This window comes from Acinonyx jubatus, chromosome A1, assembly GCF_027475565.1.
Source record: "Acinonyx jubatus isolate Ajub_Pintada_27869175 chromosome A1, VMU_Ajub_asm_v1.0, whole genome shotgun sequence".
Taxonomy (NCBI): Eukaryota; Metazoa; Chordata; class Mammalia; order Carnivora; family Felidae; genus Acinonyx; species Acinonyx jubatus.
Genome location: NC_069380.1, coordinates 96,034,831 through 96,052,859, shown reverse-complemented (window position 1 = coordinate 96,052,859; position 18,029 = coordinate 96,034,831). Strand labels below are relative to the sequence as shown.

Sequence of the window (18,029 nt, the reverse complement as noted above, 5' to 3'; positions counted from 1 at the left end):
AAATCAATCATTAATGAGCAGTAAATGACAGCTCCCCAACAACACAGCTGTATTTTTGTAAAAGTGATTAAACATTGTCTGCATTCATAATTGCATGGTTAATAAGAATGTTGAGCACCAAGTCAAGCATTATTGCTAATGATGACAGATTACGATGCTACAAACGCTTTGGAGTTATGGGGCTAAATTTTCAAAGGCATTCCCTGGAACGGAATGCACACAGACCCACTAAGTATTCAATTTGCATGGACCATTACCAGGTTTGTGAGAGGCATTTGGGAGCTATGCAGTTGAGACTCTTTTGAAAATCTGGCCCATTATGACAGAAAGCATCTGTAATTAACAGTAACTGATCTCCCTTTGCCCAGTTTTGGGGAAAGGTGTAAAATGCTCTGTGTGTGATTTGATGGAACCTAAAGGCTCTTTGGTGAGGAGTCCTGAAAGCTGGAAGGAAGGCCAAGAGTCTCTGGGGTTGTTTTTCAGCCTTAGATGTAGGTGTAAATATCAGAGTTTTGCAAGCAGGCGACAGAGTGGGTAAGTCATTCAGAAGGGGACTTGGTAATATCATCATTGATGATTTGCCTCTCTTGTTTTGGCCTTAAACATACTCACTAAACCTTGGGGATTCCTGGATTGTCATTCACGGGTCTGTTGAAAATCTGAGATTGTCCCATGGTCCACTGGGGATTGACAACTGTGCTGAGGGATGGATTTTAATCTTTGCCAAGCTGTGGGCAGAGTGAGTCACTGAGTGATGGAGCAGGCCCCATCTGGTGCCCAGTGTGTCTGTATTCGGATCAGGTATGATGCAACTCTATGTACAAAGCCATTCATGGTCACAATTTAGGAGGAAAACTGCATGCTGAAATGTAACTTAGAAATTTGAGCATTCTTGGAAAACCCTGGTCTCCCTCTGGGATGGCGAGGGACCCAGAGAGACAGTTGGGGGTTAGTTCGGTAGTGTGATATTTTGTGCTGTTGTTGACTTATTCTAGTTTGCATGGATATCTTACCTTGGCCTAGAGAACACAGACCGTGTGTATTATTCTTCTGACTTCACCTCACTCAGTGATGATTTTTTTCTGGATCAGCCATCCCTTGTCTGAGCAGAGGGTTACAGAGTCTCAGTCTGCAAGACAGGCTGACATGGGATTAAGACCATGGTTATAAGATGCCTGGGGTTGAAATGCTCCTCTATCACCCGTTGGTGACATTCTCTACCCCTGAGGCCTCATTTTTCCTCATCAGCAAAATAGGAGTGACATTAGTAGATACTTGTAGGGTTACTGCGAAGATTCAATGAGGTATTTGAAAGTCTTAGCCGAGTGCTCGATACAAGTTAGTTGTTCCTGTATTTATCATTGTTATGGCCACAGGTCTGGGTCCTGAGTGAGGAAGGACTGCAGCTGAAGGTGGGATTCCTTCAGCTAGGCTGGGTCATTTTTTATAGATCTAAGAGGCAATGAGGGGCTGCCCTTAATCCATGTGCTAGGTGGCTGTAGCCAAGAATAGTTACTTATATAGTATGGGCTGAAATGTGTTCCTCCCACACTTAAGAAGGTACATGTGTGTTATGGAGGGAGGGAAGAGTCACCAGCCCAAGCAGACAGGTCAGCCTAGAGGCGTGGCAGCTGTTCTAGTTAGAGGGTCCCCCAACCCTTATCTCAGCCTAAAAACACACCCAGCGCTCTTCTAGGGCCCCATTCAGGACCGGTGTTGAAATGTTAGTAGGTCAGAATTTCTGGAGCCTATGATTTCCAGCTCAAGCTTCTGGCTGTTATGTCAGTGGGCAGGGGAACTTCTTTCCTCCCCATACCCTACAACCAATCTTACTATTTTTTCTTCCATTGTTTATTGTTTAAAATACGAGGAAATGAGTATACATAGATTTCTTTCCCAGCCCTTCTTGTCACATAAATGTGGTATACTGTGCACAGATTTTCACTTTGCTTTTGTTTACCTAACAATATATTCTGCAAATGTCTTGGAAAAGTATGTATCAATCTTTCCTAATCCTTTTTACCATGGATTCCATTGAGTGGATGTACCATAGTATAGTCAACTAGTCCTCCAATTGATGGATATTTGGGAGGGCACTTTCTTTAATAAATAGCAGAGTCTGGATGGCAACTTAAACATCCTGCAGGCTCTAGTACTTTCTTGTTCCCCCTTCTTGCTCCTGGGGTTGTTTGCCCTCTAATGACTTAGCAGTCCTCCTCAGAGATGATGGTCAAAAAATATGCGCTGAATGAAGGTGAATCACAAAGGAAAAATGGGTTTGTGTCTTTGTCTTAGTTCTCTCTTCTGTTCCAAACCCCTTGTATTCTTCATCTGTAGCTTCAGAAATCCTAAAAATATGACAGAGAATTAAAACCAGAGGCAGACAGTGATATATGTCAGTTGTTTCTTAATAAAACTAGAAGAAAAGAAAAAAAAACACCTCAAAGGCAGAAATAGATGCATGGTGTCATAAAATTTTAAAGAATCGCATGAGTGCTCAACATTTTAAAGTAATTAAAAAAATGAAGTGATGTAGGAGAGTGTGTGGCTCCAAGGAGTTAATGAAAAACTTGAAATTATAATTTTAATACCCATCTTTACTTTAATGCTCAATGTCTTCATCTGGCAAATGAAAATCATACTGGCTGTTACTTCTCTTGGGGACAGAGACTAGTGGCCACTAGATTATCAGAAAGTATTTTGTAAATATGAAATGCAAAACCACAGTAGTAATTTGCATGGTGATGATCTTCATACCTCATTGGCATAAGTGATTAGCAAGAAGATTAGGCAGGACCATGCATTCTTGGGATCCTTCCTAACGGCAAATGCCAAGGCATGCAAATCTTCTTTCCTGAGGCTGAAGTAAAGTAATCTCAGACTGTATGAACATTGTTGCATGTGGACATTGTCCCACTGGGAAGAACTTATGCTTTGATCCAATCCAGTAGCAACTTTCCTCTTTGGGGAGGCCAGGCATTGCCCCCTGACATCCCTGACCTTTGTGACTACCCTTCTTGTTTATCTGGCTCCTTCCCGCTTCTTGTGTTTGTTTATATTGTCCCCGAGCTAAGAATTGGCTCTTTTTTGTGCAAGATCTGCCATGAGAACCCATCTTCAAACCAGTTCAACCTAGTGTTACATCTTCTCGTGCGGCACGGAGACTGGTACACCTGGCAGCGGGACTTTGGGTCCATTTTCTTAACTTCCTCGAGGCTCAGCTTCATGGTCTGCAAAACACGGAGTATTGATGATATTTACATCTCCAGATTACTCTGAGGATTAAATGAGATAACACGAGCAATTAGTGGTCAGTAAATTTAGTTCTACTCTGTGATACTCTCTTTGATGAGTCTGCCCTTCTAATGACACACCACTTTTGGTTAGGATGCCTGTTACATTTATGAGACTTCAGTCTGACACACATCTTGATACTTGACAAGAATGGCTTTGCATTGTCGTCCTGCTGTGTTATAGGCAAAAAAGTTTACATCCCATATTTTTCAGATTTCCTTCTAGAGAGCAGAGGCTAAGTTTTTATTGAGCATCTATTGACAGTCAAAATAAGGCTTGCAGGTTTTTAGAACTAGAAAGGGATATAGGGATGTGTCATGTTGCTTTTTCTGGGATGGTCACCACAATAACATTCATCTGTCATGTTCTTCTACAGTGTGGTCTTGCCACTTTACCATCTAGAGGTCAAGTCTAATTCTTCTCCCTTGAATCTGAGAAAGCTTCAACCAGTGGAATACAGTAGAAGGGGGCATTATATGACTCCCAAAATTAGGTCATAAAATGTCATGTAGCTTCTCCCTTATTGAATAGGATCATCACATTTTGGAGCTTCCAGTCTCTCTCAAGAAACTCAGACTCCCTGAGGCTGCCATCCTTGTGAGGAAGCCCAGATTACATGGAAAGGCCACCAGACATGTAAATAAATAAGTTCTCTTGAAAGCAGATCTTCTAGCTCCCACTGTTTCAGCCTTAACCTCTGGGTATCCTCATGGAAGCCCCAGATATAATGGAGTAGAGAAAAGCTTCCCCACTGTGTCCTTTCCAAAGTCCTGACCCACAGAACCCATATGCATAGTAAAATGGTTGTTGTTTTATGCCACTGAATTTAAGGTAGTTTGTTGGACCACAAAGAAAATTGGAACAAGTGATCACAATTTGAGTACCTTGTTGTGGAGATTACATAGGCTTAGAGAGGTTAAATAAATCATTTTATTCAAACAAGGGCTTAGTGGTGGGTTTCTGTCTTGAAACCCCATGCCCTCATGATTCCTTGTGTCATATACCTTTCTAGCTCTTGATGTCAGCCCCATGTATTAGCAAAGTTAAAACTTGACTTCAGGCCCCTGTCCTCCAGAGATAATACATTTTAAGATGTACTCTACTCATACAGTAAGCAATGAGGCAATGAATTACATTATAAGCCTAGCATGTAGGAGTCTATTGCAGACTTTAGCTAGTGAGACATATTGGGAGCTCCTAGAGAAGGGACAAGGACAAAGAAATGGAAAAGGAGAGGTGACACAGTCTGCTGAAGTTGGAGCCTTGCAGGGGAGGGAGCGGGAAGCAGCACAGCAGGATTAAGATCACGAGGCACTGGTAGGGAAAGAAGGGTTGAAATTGCTTCAACTTTATTGAGGCAAGCAACTGTGTGCTGACAAGTTGAAGGTTGATGAGCAGCTTTAGCCAACCTCTTGCTGTCTACAGCTAGAGGGGAAGTGAGCAGGGGGTGGCACATGGAGCCAGAAGGAGCAGAAGGGGGCAGCAGGGGAGGGGAGAGAACGCTGCAGGGGGGATGGGGAGACACTCAGCAAGTCTATGGAAGCAACCTGGTGAGGTCTACTGAGGAGAGACATGGGGAGCCCAAGAAAAGAATTGGGGAACAGTTGGCCCTAAGCGTGCAAAAAGAATAGAAAGAATTGGAGACGGTGGGAGATGATGAAGGGAATAAAAGCACCAATAAAAGATGTTCAAAAAGAACATTGGGAATGGAGTTCAAAGGCAGTTGAAGAGTATCTGGAAATAGATGGGAAAAATGGTGATTGAAACCTATTTTGGGTGAAAATAGTCAGTTGATTCAGTTTTTGATAAAAGACAATAGTTTGGCTAAGAATTTAAGTGGCATGGCGTATTTTAAATACCTTGCATACAAAGAAGGCCATATTGTATTTCTAAGATGTCCCCCAAAGTGAGGTGGTACATGTTGTTTTATTATAAGAGAAATCATACGTATATAAAATTTTTCAGTAGATGGGCTGAGAATTGCATTTTCTTGGATTACTTGGAGAAAGAAATAACATTAAGAATAAAAGCCTATAATTGTAATGACACAATAAAAAAATCAGTAAGAGAGAGAGTTTATTGTCTAACCAGTGCCTGTATTTGGGACTAAAGAAACAAAACCATAAGGAGGTAATTGGTCTAGTTCATACTCTGGAGTTCTTCCTAATAATCAGAGACCTTCTGGTCCTTATATATTGACTTCAACTATGAAATCTTGATGATGACGATGATGTTGATGAGGATGGTCGTTATCGATGGTGGTGGTAAGAATGATGGTGCTTCCTATATGACAGGCACTGTTTTAACTGCTTTACATATATTAACTAATTTAACTAATTTAATATATGGATGAGTATACCAAAGCATGGTTCTCTTCTTTTTTCTTCATCCTATTCATGTCTATTTCTACCTGAGTAACTGGGGAGGATTAGAAAAAAACCCTATACATGATAAATAAAAAGTAGTTGTCTGCAAGATCCTGCTTATCTCAGAACCTTGTCAGCTCCCTTCACCGAGGCTCTGCTTAGGAGTGAGTCATGTGTCTCTGTGTTCCATACTGCTAAGGTATTTGCTTATCAATGGAATGACTAATATTGTCAATGGAGTGTTTGTTTTTTCTGATGGTGGGAAAGTGGAACATTATAAGACTGGGGTTTTATTCTTTACTGGCTCTCTGATATAAAGGAAATAATAGGAACTCTGGAAATGGACAAGGCTTCACATTTGAATCTTGGCTCCACTTCTCATTAACTGTTTGACTTTGGAAAATTTATTTATCATCTTTCTATTGGCTTGTAAAATGGCAGGGTCTTTTTGAAGATTAAGTGAAATGAGACATGAAGTGCCTAGGAAGCTGCTTGAGAATTAGTAAGGGTTCAGAATTGTATTCTGCTTTTTTGCTTTTTTATAGAATTGACAAGTGGTGATTGCAGGTATCTGATATTAATCAAATCGCATGTTGATAAGTCCTTTGTAGGTGAGGCTGAAAACTTCAAATTTTCATATGCCCAAGGATTATGTTTCTCCATTATGAAATGATCACTGAATGAAGGGTTAGGAAATAATGATGAGTTTTAGGCACATGAGAAAAGAACACCCAAGAGAGAAAATTGTGTCTTTTAATTTCAAGAACGTTTCTGCAGTAGTCAGAATAATGACTTCCCAAATGTGTCCACATCATAATTCAAGGACTCTGTGAATATGTTACCTTACATAGCAAGGGGAAATTTACAGATGAGATTGAGTTAAAGTCCTAGAGATGGAGAGATTATCCTGGATACTCTGAGTGGGCCCAGTCTAATCACTTGGATCTCTCGAATCAGAGAATTTTTCAGTCAGTGATCAGAGCAAGAGATGTGAGGGGAAAGATAGTCCGAGAGATGTAACATGGCCAGTGCTGAAAATGGAGAAAGGAACTATGAATCAAGGAATGTGGATAGCTTCTGAAAGATACACAAGGCAAGAAAATGTATCCTCCCCTAGATTCTCCTGAAAGGAACACTACCCTGCTGACACCTCAATTTTACCCTGGTGACAGCCATGTTGGACTTCTAATCTACAGAATTTTAAGGTAATAAATGTGTGTATATAAGTGGTATAGTGATGCCTACTGGAACTAATCTTAAGTATGGCGGTTTCTTAGCCTTTATAATAAGGGCCTTCCTCTGGATAGAGTCCTTTTTGAAGATATGGTATATTAGACTATTAGGCCCCTTTGGAGTGACTTAACGTGACCTCCTTTTTCTGCACCCTGCCCCCTTTTGACTTAGATGAACCACTCACAGTCACGTTTGCTCTTTGGGATTGCCCACTTGATCATATTTAATTTGAACAGAAGAGTTATGTGGCTTAATGTGGGCCAATGAGCATCGCTTTCCCAGGAGTGTGGATTGGGTTGAGGCAGGTGTTAGTCACAGCCTCTGCATGTGGCTTGGACTGAAATGATGGTGTGAACTTGGGGGCTGGGTGGTGGCTGTGGGCATGGAGAAGGGAAATATCAGGTCTGTGGGAAGAGGAGGTTGAGCCTGCTAGACAGTAAAGATGAGGGTGAGGGAATGAAGAAAAGGCCAAGAAGGTTATGACCTTGTTCCTACTGGCTCTTAGTCAACATTTTTACCCCTACTGGGGTTCGGGTATATATCTCTGCCCCAGATTCCACAAGACAACATTTTACCATTGAACAAGAAGTCCTCTTTCTCCCCTTAACCTTGCTAAGAGGTTTTCTGTTCCTTGTAAACAAGAGCCTTGACAAAAGCACCTACTATGATAAGGATGAATCAAGATGATGGAAGGAGGTTCCATTAATGTCATTTTGGGTTCTCTTTCATGCTTTATTCCAAGGAAGCTTCATAGAAAGATTTAGAGCAGTATGATTATGCCATAAGCCAAGGAGCATTTTGCACTTCTACAGCTATAGCTGGAGCTCGTGGCAGGGCTTGCCTTGTAGGCTTTGAGACCCCTGGCTGTAGAATGCTTCTTTAGTCTCTGGTCAAACACATCTGAAGTTCACATACAAAATTAATGTTGGTAGAGGGGTGTTTTTAAATCAGGAGTTTGAAATTCCAGGTGACTTTCCTGCAGCAAGTTTCAACATGTGGACATAGCACTTTGAAACCCAACCTTAGTGCTTTTCTGTAGTTAACTTGATTTTGAGAACATGCCTGGAAAAGATTTTGGTTTCTTGGTGGAGAACTTGCAGCCAGAAATGTCAGTTTTCCTATTCATCATCATCAACTCATAGAATTTAAAAAGTAATCATAAAAATCAAGTTATTCAACTTTTTATTTAGGGAGACAAGGCAATATCCTCAGAAGGGTTAAATGGCTTATTTTATGGTCTTGATGGGGTCTGTACATGTATATGTATACAGAATTATGAAACTCATGATTATCCAGAGAATGAATTAAGTATCAGAGAACACATAAATCTTTGGACTGAAATATTTCTATGAATACCAAGTAATTTTTTGATAATGCATAGAAAATATTACCTTTCTTTTTATGAACTGGAATTATTTCTATAAACTTGAGTGTGCCCAAAGAAATACAATTTCTTTTATGAACTCTATGTTATTAACAAGAAGTTATATAGCCCTAGAGATAAAGTATCCATGCATTCATTCATCTTCCTTCTCTTTTTCCTTCCTTCCCCCCTTCCTCCCTTCTACCCTTCCTTCCTTCCTTCCTTCCTTCCTTCCTTCCTTCCTTCCTTCCTTCCTTCCCTCCTTCCTTCCCTCTTTCTTTTTTTCCTTGTAATTATTAATTATTGAGTGGCCATCATATACCTAACAATTTCTAAAATCCAAAATCTTGAGATACAACAGTAAAATAGTATGCCCTAGTAAGATTCTCTTCTCATGGAGCTCCTACCTTCATGGAGCTTACATTTGAGCTGGGGAAAATAGGCAAAACCCCACACAAATACATATATAAGATAATTTTGGATAATGATAAAGTGCTCTAAGAAAATAAAAGGTAGTAATGTAATAGAAATAAATAGGCTAGCGTAACATAGGGTATGATTTTTTAGGGGGAGGAGGTAATAGTTAACTGATCTATTTATTCTATCTATCTATCTATCTACCTGCCTACCTTATCCTATCCTGTCCTATCCTATCCTATCCTATCCTATCCTATCCTATCCTATCCTATCTTCTCTGATTACATAAGACAACATGTTTATCTGTTGATTCTCAGTAAACAGAGATTAAGCCACCTTCCCAAATCACAGAGTTCATGATTTTAAATCTAGTTTTCTTTCCCTTGCTTCTACTGCCTCCTCAAAAGGGGACTGGCTTGAGAATCTTTTCTCAAAAAATTCAGATTCAACTTGGAGGGAAAACACAAATATGGGATGATATTTGAAAGTACCAGTTGATTTCTTCCTCTTCTCCATAATCCTTGAAAAATCCCCTCCCTTGTATCCCAAGGATTTCTTCTATTATTCCCACTTGCTCCCCTAGAACCCCCAAACATAGACATGGGACAGATAGAAGCAAATCCTACCAAGACTCAACTATTCTTTTGGAAAGCTGCTGGTCAGTGTGAAGGGAAAGATTCAGATGCACACTTTTACATTTGTTTTTCCTGATCTCAGAGTCTAGACTATAAAAACTCTATGGTTAAAAAATAATAATGATGGTAAAAATTAAAAACTCTACTGTTACTGAAGCTCTGAGGAAGCTGAATCACCACACACTTACTGCTTTCATTGCTGGACCTTGAACATCACCAGGAGTCTGCTCCAGTCATCCAGTGGGGACTTGTGGTTGCCTGTATGAGAAAGTCTTTCCAGATCTGACCTGTTCTATTGACTAACCCAGGAGCATGCAAACTCCACAGTTGGGACAGTAGAGGACAGTGGTGACATGAAGGGGAAACTTCAGTTTTGACCAAGATGGGGCTAGGTAATCTCTGAAATCACTTCTTGTATTGTGATTTGCCATATTTATTGTGTGTTGCCACAATAAAGCCTTATAACAAACCACCCCGCATATCAGTGGCTAAAAACAATAAGCATTTATTTACTTAGTCTGTGGGTTGATGATGTAGGCTGAACTTGGCTGATTTCTTTCGGTCTCAGCTAGGCCCATTCCTATTTCTGGTGTTGGACTTTTGGCTGATCTAAGAATGCCCCTGCCAGAATGACTGGGGACACTCAGTTCTTAATATGTCTCTCAACCAGTAGGCCAGCCTATGCAAGCTGTCATGGCACTATAGAAAAGTGAGAGCAGTCAAGGCCGATTACATGAGTGCTTTTTAAGCAAGCATCTTATTGGCTAAACAAGTCTCATGACCAAGGCCAGAGTCAGTATGGAATGGAACCAAAGATTTGCATGGCAAAGAACATGACATGTAGATTCAAGGACAGGTGAAAAATTGGGATCATTAATACAATCACAATAGCATGACTTCTTCAGGATCAGAATGTTAAAGGTTACTTATTTGCCAAGTAAACTGGGCATAGTTTGAAGGGTAGATTGGAATAAGCAGATATTGGAGGTGGGAAACACAGACAGAAACCAGTGCAGGGAAACAATAGCAATGCCTGAATCTGGGGTGACTGGGACAATTGGAGGGGACTGGTGGGAGATTTTGCCCAAGATGGCTGTGCTGTGGTTGTGGAAGGTGCGAAGGAGATGGAGGAAGCAAGGTGGACCTTGGAGTCACTGATCTGGAGGGTGATAGTGACCATAATAGGCAGATAACCCACTATGCCTAGTAAATGAAGGCCTGGGAATATCTTATGAAAGAAGAGGGAAGCTTGGTGATGTGAGTAGGTCAGGTATGTGAGAGACAGAGCAGCAGAAAAGCAACATGGCGGGAGGGTTGTCTGATTAGAGCTTCAAGACACGTTGGGAGAGTAATGGCTGTGAGTACTGGAGGTGTGCAGAGGCAAAGGAGTCAGGGAGCTTGAAGTTCATGGACCATAATTTAATTCATTATGTTCAAGAATTGGGAGTTTGCCAGGGCTCTGAGGATGGTGTGCATCTCTTGCTGGGTTACCCTCCAGTGTTCCCAAGATACCTTATCTAAAGGGTCACACTCAAGGAGACCCCCGAGTAGGTGGGGATGTGTACCCATATCATGACTCCCTGCTCCCCCCCGCCCACAGTTGCTGGGCTCTGCTGCAGGTCTGATCAATTACATTGGCTTAACTTTGTCCCCAGCCACCTGTCCCAGCTCACATTCAGGAGCTCCCTGAACATGTCTCTTTCTTTTATTCTATCTAGCTCAATAAACAATTGTAAAACCTGGCAATCAGGATGAAGCCAAGCATTCTAAATCTTAACTTACTTCTGTTTTTCCAATAAAAAGCTCTTTTCAAGACACCCAAAGTGGAAAGTATTTTGAATTACTTGCTTTGACTGACTGTTCTTGAATTCCTCAGGATCGCTGTCGATAACATTCAGAATGATTTCTGGGACACAGCACTGGGCTTAAAATAGTTTGAAGGCTTCTGGGGCAACCGCTTGATATGAGATGTGATTTGTTGTCCATGTTAAGGAAGAATCAGATGTCATGTTATGCAAGGTTAATGAGAAGCAACTTGGTTTCATATCTCGAGCATGGCCCATACCACCTACCCTGGTTTTTGCCCATTCCAGAGAGAGTCCCAGTGTTGTAGGCAAAATAGAAGTTATTAAATATGGATGTTATTTTTTTCTAGGTCTTAGATCCGCTCAATCAATCTTTGTCTCCTTTGCCCTTGTGAGGCAACTCCTGCCATTTAAAGGAAGCGAGTCTCTGTGAAGGGCCTGGTTGCTTTTGCATTGTCAAGGAGACCAGAAAATAGAACCTGGTTGGCAAAACAAACCCTTTGTGGGAGTGGGTGTTGCTTGGATGTGGAAAATCTGAAACCACATAGTATTCCTGCTCCTTCCCAGAGCTGACTTCTGCTGAGGTTTTGTGAGGGGGCTGTCAGAAGACTGATGCATTTCTCCTCTCTCCAATCTAACATTAAGCAGCCATTGTGTAACCACCAGTCATGAAATAACTGTGGTTGTAAGTCTATATTTCACAGAGTATGGTCTGTGGGCCTGTGGCGTCAGAATCACTTGTGAAAATACCTCCGCATTTGGCTGTGGGGAATCTATGTATTTTTTTAGCATGCATCCTAGGTAATCTCAGACTCCTTGATGGATAAGAATCCACTGTCCTTGGGGACAAGTGCCCATTTACTTGTTATTATTCAAAAGAACACATAGTAGCAGCAAATAATTAAAAATAATAAAAAAAATACTTGTGGCTATGCAGAACAGTCTAAGTTGACCTCTGACTTTAAGGAATTATCTTACAGTTACTTACCCTTCATTGGTTGCGTTAGTAGGGTGTGATAGAGTTGACCAGTTATTCATTGACAATTCATGCTCTCCTTTCCATGCAACACAGAATTGCTCCTAGACTACTTGGCCCACTCGAATCCAGGAATGGCCCGGATGACTAGCTCAATGAGTAGGTCTTTGATGGAATATAGCTGACATGGTGTGGGCCTATTTCTTTCCCTTCTGCCTGGGTAACAGGATTCTGAGGCCCAAGTAAGGATGAATGGAGCCCGGATCGTTAAATTACCAGGTGCGAAGGGTACTTGCTTGGACTTTTACCTAAGTAAGAAGTAAGATTTATAGTGCTGAGTCTGAGATTTTGAGGTATCAGTAGCTTTTGTTACCCAAAGTAATTCATGGAGGTTGACCTCTTACTTAGTTTTAGCTGAAAACTGTGTTCTTTGCCAGCTCAGATTCAAAATACAAAGGGTTTCCTCAAACAAACCTAGTAATCTTCTGAAAAGTAGAGAATCATAGTAGACAGAGCACTGGTCTTAGAATTAGGAAAGTGGATCCAAATCCCACTTCTGCCACTTACTGGCTCTGCAGTTTTAGACAAATCACTCAATTACTCTGAGCCTCAGCTCCTTTCATTATTTAGTGAGAATAATAATATGGTATTATTTGCCTCTCAAGGTGTGTGTGAAGGTCATGGTTTTGTTCATGAAAACACTTCAGAAATTATAAAGCACTCTTCTACAAATGAGAGGGATGAGTTGGCTCTTGTTTTTACAGAGCTGGAACAAAATGCTATTTTCCAGCTTTGATATTTCCAGTAGCTTCCCAAGTCTCATTTTGTTTCCTTCAGAAAATGGGGATAATAAAGCTTCCTTGGATTATTGTGAAAATAAAAATGCGATAATGTATGTGATGGTGTCTAGCACAAGATCCAGCTTATTGCAGGAATATGGGAAAATATTAGCTCCCTTCCCTGCAGCTCTATGTGCTTGAGGGAGGTGATTCAAGAAGAGTCCATTTGGCTGATGATAAATATGAGCTGAGGTCTTCCATTGCTTGTATTTTACTCCTCTCTGCTAACCGGTGAGATGATTTCCACAGTATCATGTGGCTCATTCTTCCCCATGCTTGATGGTGGCCCCAGAGCAGCAGGAAAGATGGCCACAAAGGAGCCTGTAGTGTTACCTGCTTCTCTTGCTTCTCCTGCAAAGATGGAAACTCTAGTCTTTGTGAGTCTCACGGAGCACTTACTGAAGCCTCTTGCCAGTTGGACCCTGACACTCAGACCCTACTATTCCCAAGTGCTTTCTCATGCATGGCCATTACTTGAAACTCATCCTCTTCTTTCCCTGTTTTGTCTTCACTTGGGTTATTCTTTATCCCTGAGTCCTCTTTACTTGGATTTTCTTCAAGCTAATCTGCTTGATTAAAATTTCACAATGCAGAAAACTGGCTCTAAGATAAGTTGTTTTGATGACAGGAATGGTAATTCTTGCAATTTATTTGTATGCTGTGTTACCATTTTCAGTGTACCTTCATCTGAGTTATCTTGTTTGTTCACTGTTGGTTTTCACAGACTCATAGCAGCCTTTTATTTTTGCTTATCTCGGGTGCATTTATTGGGCAGAATACCATGGAAGACTGCTGGGAGGATGGTGTGGAGGGTAGAAGGGACAGAGAGCTAATATTGATCAATTATGCATTTGGGGGGGGGGTCAAGTTAGTTTTAATGGAAGTTACCTAATTTAATTCTTGTAATAATTTTTCGGAAGAATCACCAGTGCCTAGCCCAATACTCGTGAGTGTTTAAAGTTTTATCAACTGTAAAATTCCATCAGGAGGTTGAAAAACTTGTCCAAAGTCAAAAAGCAATGTGGTGATGGGGATGGGATTTAAATTCTGGTCTCACTGGTTCCAAAGTGCGTGCATTCCCTGGTGTTATGATCTCTAGTAGATGGATCAACAGAGATAAGTAGTGGCTGACCAAACAGTCCTGCATCCAGTTACTTGGGGAACAAAGATACAAACATTTTAGGAGAAAGATAGGGGAGCATTCTTCTTGTCCTTCTTCTTCTCCCTCACTTCTGTAACATTTATTATCTGTACTGTGACACCCAGTATTCCAGACTCTGGGGTACAACATCCCCCATCTTGTAGCTACCAGTCTAATGTACAAGACAGATAAACTGATGAGCAGCTAGACAAAGAATTTAATGTGTGGTAATGACAACTGCTGAGAAGAAAGCAGGGCGAGGGGGTAAACAGTGATGGAGCTTGTACATTAGATGTGGTGGTCGGGGAAGGTGACATTTGGGTAGGTGACAACGGAGTTGATGGTATTTGAGCAGACCTGCTCAAAGAGGAAGGCTTCGAGGGGCTGGGGTGGGGTGGAGAAGGGAAGAGCATGTGCGAAGCCCAAGGCAGGAGTGGGCTTCCTGTTCAGAGTTGGAGTAAGCTCAGGAGGGTGGTGGGGGTGAAGCTGGAAAGCTCAGGAGAGGCTTGAGGGCCTTGGTGAAGCATTTAGATTTTATGCTGAGTGAGGTGGGAAGCCTTTAGAGCTATGAACAAAGAAATGATAGGATCTGACTTAACATTTAAAAAGAAGCACTGTGGGGGCGCCTGGGTGGCTCAGTTGGTTGAACATATGACTTCACCTCAGGTCATGATCTCCTGGTTTGTGAGTTCCAGCCCTGTTTTGGGCTCTGTGCTGACAGCTCAGAGCCTGGAGCCTGCTTCAGATTCTGTGTCTCCCTCTCTCTCTGCCCCTCCCCTGCTTGCGCTCTCTCTCTCTCAAAAAAGAAACAAACTTTAAAAAAGGTTTTTTAAAAAGAAGCACTGTGGATACTGTGTGCAGATTAGATTTTAGAGACAGGGAGCACGGCTCAGTCAATGGAGGTTGACCATACTTGAGAAAACCCAACGGGAATGGTATGATAAACAACTATTGCAACATTTCATTCCTTCGCTTCTGTTCTTATCTTTGGATTTTTTGTTTCAATTCTTTGTAGTTCTCTTTAAATTGATTAAGTTCCCACTATGATCAAGGTACTGTGAAAACTGCCGTTTGTGTCTCTATCTCCTTCTTTAAACCTCTTCCTACAATCTGGATTTTTTTTTTTTTTTTTTTACCTAAACCAAATTACACATTGTTCCACTTATCTCAACAGAGGTAGAAAGAAATCAATTGCTTTGGTTTTTCTGATAGCACAAACCTAGCTGCAGATCTGAAGCAAAATGAAGTCGCATCACAGATAGCAGGCCAGCCTGCCGACAGCGCCCCTTCTCAGTGACAGCAAGCTGCTGCTGGAACCGGTCAGGACAAAGGCTGGAGCTTGTAATGAACTTCATACTTGGACCACATCCCATTTGGGTAGCGCTTGCTCTCCTCTGGCTGAAGTGGGTGATTGGATTGAGACTCTCACACATCAAATGCCACAAGAGCTATTAATATGGGTGGAATAATTGAGCAGCCAGACTTATTGGAAAATGTAACTACTTTACACATCATTGCAAATTGTTTTCTAGGCCATGCTGGCCTCCCTTCAGCCATGAAGACATTCAGATGTAAAAAGGAAAAAAAAGATGCATCTTGAACACTTAACCATAAAAGTAGAGGAGATTGCTTTAGACTTCTCTGTAACATTCAAACCATCCACACCTGGAAATAATTACCAACTCTGTGTTTGTTTAAATGTCAGTAGATGTTGTCATGCCAGCCTTGCTGTCTGGTAGCATAATGCTTACTTTTGTGCAAAGGAGTAAATAGCCCCATGCTCCTCAACATCATTTTTTGGAACATTCTTTCACTGAAGAATGGGTCTCTCCTAAGTACATAAGCTGATTTTATGTCTCCTCTCTAATTTGAACTATTCTTGGATTTTGAAGCTTGGTTATGTTCCTGTATGATTACTCTCACATTGCAACGAGGGGCTGAACTATGGGACCGACTCGGCATCTTGGGTACATCTGGGAAGAGCTTGACGCAGGTCAGAACCTTTGTGGTGAGCTATTTCCATGTATGGATGGTGCTTTCTATCAAAAGCCATCCGAAATCCTCCTGGCTTAAAGGTCAAGCTCAAACCTCACCTTCTTTAAGAAGCTGTGCTTGAGTCATTTAGCACATATAATCGCTGTCACTTCCCAGAGAAAAGGGGCAAAAATGGATATTTTCTTAGCAGCTACTGTGTTGGGTTCTCACATATCTCATCTGATCTTCACACAAGTACTCTGTGAGGTGGGTGCTGTTATCCTGGCTCAGCACAGGGAAAGGACCTGACGGATCCATGGTCACCGGGTCGGAGGTGAATGGTCAGAGTGTGCATTCAGGTCTGTCTGACAGCAGAACACTTCCCAACATGCCACGTGACTTCTTAGGGCATTCTGGGTGCTTCGGGGAAGATATACGTTCCTTGGCACGTCATCAAACACCGTTGCTTGGTATTTGCAGCTGTTGCATGTGTAGGTTTTCTAGTCCCAGTGATATTGCAATGTCCTTGAAGGCAGTTCCAGGAGACACAAAGAGGGCATGGCCTCTGTCTTATGGGAGTGTGACACAGAGTTACAGACTTGAGAAGCAAGATGTTTCCTAACGCATTACAGGGAGGCTGATGGGACGCTACAGGGGATACTCAGGCGATGCAAAGGAAGGGGATGGTCTTTTGTGCCTGTCGAGGTTGGGGTAAGGGTGCGGGGAGTGGAAACGGTTTTGTAGAGAGATGAAACTTCAATTTCTTCAGATGACCAGGTGTTTGTCAGGCACCTGGAATAGTCGGACCAGGGGGAGGCTCAAAAGGGAAAACATCCCAGGCACAAAGAAGTCACCAAGCTAGGAAATGCAGCCGGGTGTGGCACATAATGGTAAATAGCTCTCAGGGTGGGTTAGATCTCGAATAAAAAGAGCAAGAGAGAGGGACGGACGCCTGGGTGGTTTAGTTGGTTAAGTGGGTAAGTATCTGACTCTTGATTTCGATTCAGGCCATGATTTCAAGGTTCCTGAGGCTGGGCCCTGCATCCAGCTCCACACTGACAGTACAGAGTCTGCTTGGGATTATCTCTCTCCCTCTCTCTGTGCCCCCTCCCCACTCGCTGTCTCAAAAGAAAAACAAAAACAAAAAACAAGACAAAACAAAAAACTGAAAAAGAAAAGGGCAAGAGGGAGACCCAGAGAAGAAGCTAGAGGGTGAGGTGGGCAGAGACCAGGACATGAGTTTCTTGAATACTTACTGAGTTAGGATTTCATTTATCGTTTCTCATGCCATGGAAAGATTTTAAGCAAGGGCACAATGCAATCCAAAACAAAACATCCTGTTTAAGGCTGTATGTGATAGGGGAATTACTTGGCAGGTATTTGAAGAGTAGACAGGAGGGCAGTTAGGAGACTGTTGGAATTATCTAGGCAAGAGATGATGAGGTCTTGGGTTTGTGTCCTCCTAGGTGAGCAGCGATTGAAGGGAAGGTAGTCTACAGACACATGAAGTCTGGTTTTCTGCTGTGGGCAACCTTGAATGCTTCTTCTTCTTTTTTTTTTTTCTTTAAAAAAAAATTTTTTTTTAACGTTTACTTATTTTTGAGAGACAGAGAGAGGCAGAACATGAGCTGGGAAGGGGCAGAGAGAAAAGTAGACACAGAATCTGAAGCAGGCTCCAGGCTCTGAGCTGTCAGCCCAGAACCCTACACGGACGGGACTTGAACCCACGATCCATGAGATCATGACCTGAGCAGAAGTCGGATGCTTAACTGACTGAGCCATCCAGGCACCACCCCCCCACTTAAAAAAAAACAATTTTTTTTAACACAACCTTGAATGCTTTTTGTGAGCAGGAGGCTCCCCTCCTAATCAGTTGCCCTTTACCACACAGTCCCAAGCACGTGAATTCCGTTTTTTATACGCCTGCAATGCTCAGAGCTTCATCTGCTATAATAATAATGAAAAGAATGTAAGTGAAGGTGACTG

The 18,029-nt window shown here is 41.9% G+C and overlaps 1 protein-coding gene across 1 annotated transcript in view; it reads left to right on the top strand.

Moving 5' to 3' along the window:
- The window catches only part of DTWD2 (DTW domain containing 2), a 525,766-nt gene that overhangs the window by 347,880 nt on the left and 159,857 nt on the right, over nt 1-18,029 (top strand). The gene's annotated exons all lie outside the window — the stretch shown is intronic.